The sequence below is a fragment of the Macrobrachium rosenbergii genome, chromosome 37, assembly GCF_040412425.1.
Source record: "Macrobrachium rosenbergii isolate ZJJX-2024 chromosome 37, ASM4041242v1, whole genome shotgun sequence".
Taxonomy (NCBI): Eukaryota; Metazoa; Arthropoda; class Malacostraca; order Decapoda; family Palaemonidae; genus Macrobrachium; species Macrobrachium rosenbergii.
This window is the reverse complement of record NC_089777.1, coordinates 19,217,321-19,224,036: the sequence shown is the minus strand read 5'-3', so window position 1 is coordinate 19,224,036 and position 6,716 is coordinate 19,217,321.

The following is a 6,716-nucleotide window of genomic DNA, read 5'->3' as shown; positions in this document are numbered from 1 at the left end:
TGTATACATATATAAATAATTTTAAATGTATATATTTATATAAAAATATATATCTATATTTAATTATGTATATAAATATACATTATATAATACATATATATATATATATATATATATATATATATATATATATATATATATATACATATACATATACATAAACACATACATGCCTCACTTCCCCCTAAACATAGAACTGATAATACAAACAGCCACTCAACAACCATCCAAAATACGTACCTCTGCCACTGACATTATGAATGACACAATATTCTAAGAAAAAACATGCCCTCATACTCGTTGAATATTTGTATACACTGTAAGTAAATAAATTAATTTGGATATCCAAGAATTAAATACAGAAATTTACAGAAGCCGTCAGGATATGTAGTGTACCTCTCTTTAGCCTGGTGTGTGTGTGTGTGTGTGTGTGTGTGTGTGTGTGTGTGTGTGTGTGTGTGTGTGTGTGTGTGTGTGTGTGTTTAGGCGAATTTTGAAACTGAATTTTTACTTAAATGTTGATTGTTTTTTTAACGGTGTTTTATATGCAAAACGTATATGATTATTGAGCCTTACATTTTATTTTATTGCATATTTTAGGTACGTGTGTGTGTGTGTGTGTGTGTGAGTGTTTTAATCTGCACCGTGATGCTGAGACAAAATTACCTGAAAACAAACTCAACTGGAATATGTCATTTGAAATCAAATCTGATTAACTGTGGAAAACAAATGGTACCATACCAATAATAACTTTAGTTTTCTGTGAATGAAAACTATTGTCTGTCCTTCCGCGCTTCTTCTCTCCGCCCTCAGGTCTTAAAACCTACTGAGGCTAGAGGGCTGTAAATTGGTATGTTGTCCATCCATCGTCCAATCATCAGACATACCAAATTGCAGCCCTCTAACCTTAGTAGATTTTATTTTATTTAAGGTTAAAGTTAGCCATGGATCGTGCGTCTGCCAGCGCTTTCCGAAGGCGTTGCCGACGCACCTTCAACTGACCGCATCTGAGGAGCAACTGAGCGCTGCCAGGTCGTGACTGAGAGTTTTATACAGCATAAAAGGCTGTACTAGGTTGCGCCGTAGAAACTTCGGCGCATTTTTTAGTTTTTTTTATTTGTAATAAAAATTTAAGGACTTTCTTAAAATGAAAATTGTTTATACGATCTGTAGAGATACACGACCATAATGCATTAATTATAATAATTATTATAATTTATGAAGTGGTATCACACCATTGCTAGCTTTTGATTTGTAGTACAAATTTAAGGAATACCTTATATTAAAATGAATTAATTCTAATTAATTATAATTACTTTTTAAAAGAATATTTCACAGTGACACTGAAAAAAACAGATCAAAGTTTATGTCATAAAAATATATATATTGAGAATTTATTACAAATGTTTCCCTGTTCCTTTGTCATTTTTATTTATTCATTTCTCTATTCATTCATTCACTGAGTGAATGAGTGAGTGAATTCGTTTAATTATTTCTTTTTGATTACTGATGCGAAAAGACATAAGAAGACCCTGACAAGTAAATAACATTAAAGAGTTTGTTAATTGGTAATGGAATATTCAGTAAAATTAAGAAAATATCTTGGTAATTGTAAAAGAAGGATACTTGTAGATAAAAAGCATTGTTGATGATATATCTATCTGTCTATCTATGTATCTATATTAATATATATGTATGTATATATTATATATGTTTATATATATTATATATATATATATATATATATATATATATATATATAAATAATATATATAGCGTAGCGTTAACACTGTCAATATCACTATAATCATCATACCATTCTTAAAGTCACTGTAGAATGGACTTGCAATATGAATTTTGTTACTCTCTCTCTCTCCCAAATGTGAAAGCGTAGCCCCAATGAACAATAATATTTTACCTTTCACCTCAGAATTCTCTCTCTCTCTCTCTCTCTCTCTCTCTCTCTCTCTCTCTCTCTCTCTCTCTCTCTCTCTCTCTCTCCAGTTGCTAACAAGCCCACCCTAATGAACAACAATATTTTCCTTTCTTCTCTCTCTCTCTCTCTCTCTCTCTCTCTCTCTCTCTCTCTCTCTCTCTCTCTCTCTCTCTCTCTCAGACATTCATTATCTTAAGTAACAAAGAACAGTTTCCCAAACAACTTCGGCCATATATCGAGTCTCCGTTGGACACTTCCATAACATTATATTATAGGGAGAGCCACGCTAATTCATCTATGGAATTCTTATCGTTGTTATTATTATTATTATTATTATCATTATTAAGATTAATTATTATTATTATTATTATTATTATTATTATTATTATTATACATTGTTGCCATTATTATTATTATTATTATTATTATTATTATTATTATTATTATTATTATTATACGAAGTGTATGTATGCATGCGTGCGTGCAAAGTATAGTAAACTTCTTTAACTATAATCATACATACATACATACATACATACATATATATATATATACATCCGTATATATATATATATATACATAAACGCATACTGTTGTGTATACTTATCTACCTATTTATCTATAAATATAGATGGCTAGAACAATATATATACGGATCTATATAGCTTTCTATCAACTATCTCTACGAAAGCTAAATCTCAATCATTCCCTCTTCTTTACAATCTATTTCTCACACCTACGACAAAATACGTCACACACAAGAAAAAAATAATACCCTTTACGCGTAATTGTGTTGGAACAAATGACTACAAGAACAACGCCCCTTAATAACGGGAAGCATCTTCGTAACGGCGCCGTTTATCACGAATAACGACAAAGTCCTCTTAGAAGAAAAGTAATTCATTACTATCAGCCGTAGGCCTAAGGCCTAAACTTTGAATTTATGTCCCCTTTGATGTATGGCATCGTCTTGACACGGCCCTTCCTCCATAAGAAAATTTTGGGAATTGGCCCATTTCCTGAAAACTAAAATTGGGAACTTGGAACTGGAATGGGAATATTAAGATGGATTTTATTGTCGTCTCTCTATATGAAAGAGATTAGGATATGATGCAACGTGCAAGAGATATTAAAGAGATTAGAATATGAATTAAAATATCAGAGATATTAAAGAGATTAAAATATATAAGATGTTGGAGATATGAGAGACATTAAAATATGATATAAAATTCTGGAAATATTAAATGGATCAGAATATATAATAAAAAAATACGTAATTGTTACGACATTTTCATTTCGAAAAGGATCGAAATAGGAATTGAAATGAATGCCTCGAGTTTTATGACTTTTTTTTTTTTATAAAATGGAGAAAAAATGAAATGAAATAAAAAGAACTGTTAATTAAAGAGAAAAACTCGGATCTGAATGACACATTTTTCTGAAAAAAAAAGCTAAATGAAATAAATAATGAATAATGAAACCACAATTGTTTTATCTCCTCGTATTTCAAAAAGTCACCAGCCTAAAGATAGATATATATATATATATATATATATATATATATATATATATATATATATATATATATATATATATATATATATATATATAAGACCTAGCTGTCATGAATTAAAGAAGGAAGAGTATATCACTTATAATAAACTTTATAAAGTCAAAACTTGAATACACTTAATAAAGTCAACACTTTAATATACTTTCCAAAGCCAACATTATAATAAACTTTATAAAGTCAGAACTTAAATACACTTAAAAAGGCCAACACTTTAAAACACTTTCTAAAGTCAACACTTTAATACACATTATAGAGGCAATACTTGAATACGCTTTATAAAGTCAACAGTTTAATGCACTTTATAAAGCCAACAGTTTAATGCACTTTATAGAGTCAACACTTTAATACACTTGATAAAGTCAACAGTTTAATGCACTTTATAAAGTCAACACTTTATGCACTTTACACAGTCAACACTTTATTGCACTTTATAAAGTCAACACTTTAATATGCTTTATAAAGTCAATATTTCAATGCACTCTATAAAACCAACACTTTAATGCACTTCATAAAGTCAACACTTTAATGCACTTACTAAGTCTGGACTTCAGAGCACTTTACAAAGTCAAAACATAAATACACTTTATAAAGTCAACATTTTAATGCACTATATAAAGACAACACTTTAATAGACTTCTTAAAGTCAACAATTTGATGCACCTTATAAACCCAACACTTAAATACACTTCGTAAAGTCAACACTTTAACGCACCCTATAAAATCAACACTTTTAAGCACTTTATAAAGCCACCACTTTATCAAACTTCAAACAGAACTTTATGCCACTTCATACAACCCTCGTATTTCAGTCCATCTTTTCGTATACAAAATCAGCCCAGTCCTCCCAAGGACTATTCTTCCGCTTCTTTGTATTTCTCCGGAGGATTCCCCGGGGCCCCGTCATCACTGAGGCCTAATTTTCAGCCCGTCGGAGCTAATGAAGAGACAGGGCCCGGATGAGAATCCAAAAGAGGCCCCCTGGTCCTCGTGGAAGAGGTGAGGGCAAACCAAAAATGAGGATTTTGGGGGTATTTCGAGAGGTTGTGGTCTCGTTGTGTTTGTATGTATGTATGTATGCATATATACCAATACATATATAGATATATGTGTATACTGTATATATGTATATATATTATGAGACTTTTTGGGTTATCTCAGTATGTTTACACTTATGTATGTATGTATGTGTGCGTGTATATCTGCATGTACATATACACTGTATAATATACATATATACAGATATATATATAGATATATATAATGTCTTTATATTTATATATATAATTTTATATATATAAATATATATATATATATATATATATATATATATAAAATCCATTTATATCAGTTCATTTCAAGTATATTCCTACTGAAACCAACATCACTGGAATTCAGAATATTCTCATCTCGGGTCAGTTTAAAATCAACAGGGTGATGTCTCTCCCATTTCTGTTCCTGCTCGAAAATAAGGCTTTCAAATCGTCTGTTCTATTTTATATATTAATTACTAATATACTTTAAAAAATAAGAATTAAACTTGACAACCTGCTACAATAGATTTCACAGATGACAAGCTCCGCCGATAAGAGCAAAAGTACCCTAATGTACAGTATTTAATAGCATCTACTTTGTATTAAATTTAAAAACGAGCTTGATGGCGCGCTAAGCTGCGCTGGAACCTGACGCTGCCGATCATGTCTCCCCTACCCTCCCGATCCCCTACCTACCCCGCCCCACCCGGGCTGGACAAACAGATTTGCAGGAGGAGGGTGGATGTGGCATGTCTCCCATACCATCCTGATCAACTACCTACCCCGCTCCCACCCGGGACGGACAAACAGGAACGATCCACTCACATTTATTATTATAGAATCAGGGTAAATAGAATGACCTATAAAGAATGAATAAAGGATTCTAGAAAGAATCAGCGCCTCCAGCAACCAGCGATTAATCACAAATAATGGCGGAAGTTTCTTAAGAGGGTTTTGTAATCCATTATCGTCTGGTGGTAGGTTCACGTGTTTTAATTTGGGAATTTGAGGTTTTGTGATGAATGGGCTCCTTGAGATTCATTGCCAATATTTTGGGGAATTAAAGCAACTATTGTCTTTACTTTATTTTACTTTAGATGAGAAAATGGAATTTTTTTTTATAATTTCTTTGCGTTGGGAAATTATTTATCTCCTGGTCTGTAGATTAAAGAATATTAACTGAGAGAATGGTAATGTGATTTTTGGTCTTAGGTCATTGTTGAATCTTACGTTCTATATTTAACCCTGAAGAGAATATCTGAACAAGATATATATATATATATATATACATATATATATATATATATATATATATATATATATATATATATATATATATATATATATATATATATATATATATATATATATAAATATATATATATATATATATATATATACTATATATATATACACATATGTATATATATGTATAAATGTGTGTGTGTGTATATATATATATATATATAAAATATATATATATATTAAAAATTACTTCATTTCTTTTCCACGTAATCCTGTTACTATACAGACAGACATTCAGACAGACAAGCAATCACCACAGAAAAAAATATTTAAAAAAACTCCGTGACGAATATATGAAATCTGCATAAATTAGGTCCCGTGAAAATATTCCAGAATTGATGCAAAAAAAAAAATTCACGAGAGATCACTGATTAATTGCATTCCTGACAATTAAGATCAGTCAAAAAAAAAAAAAAAAACGTTTCCCTAGTGAAAATGCTCAGGAAATATATTTGACAACTGAGAATTCCTTTCTATCAAACATCAATGTTTTTTCAGAAAGAAAATTAATGCAGGATTTGCCGTGGCCTCATTAAAAACTCCGAAAATAAAAATGACTGTATAAATAATTTTTGCAAGTGATTAAGATAAGTATAAAATGCAATCGAGTTTTCTGTACAGCCGCTACGGCGTATAATCAAGGCCACCGAAAATAGATCTATCTTTCGGTCGTCTCGGTATAATGCTGTATGAGCTGCGGCACATGAAACTTTAACCACGGACCGGTTGTGGCCTATCCTATATCGTTGCCGGACAATCATGGCTAACTTCAACCTTAAATAAGATAAAAACTACTCAGGTTAGAGGGCTGCAATTTGGTATGTTTGATGATTGGAGGGTGGATGGTCAAAACAATTTGCAGCCCTCTAGC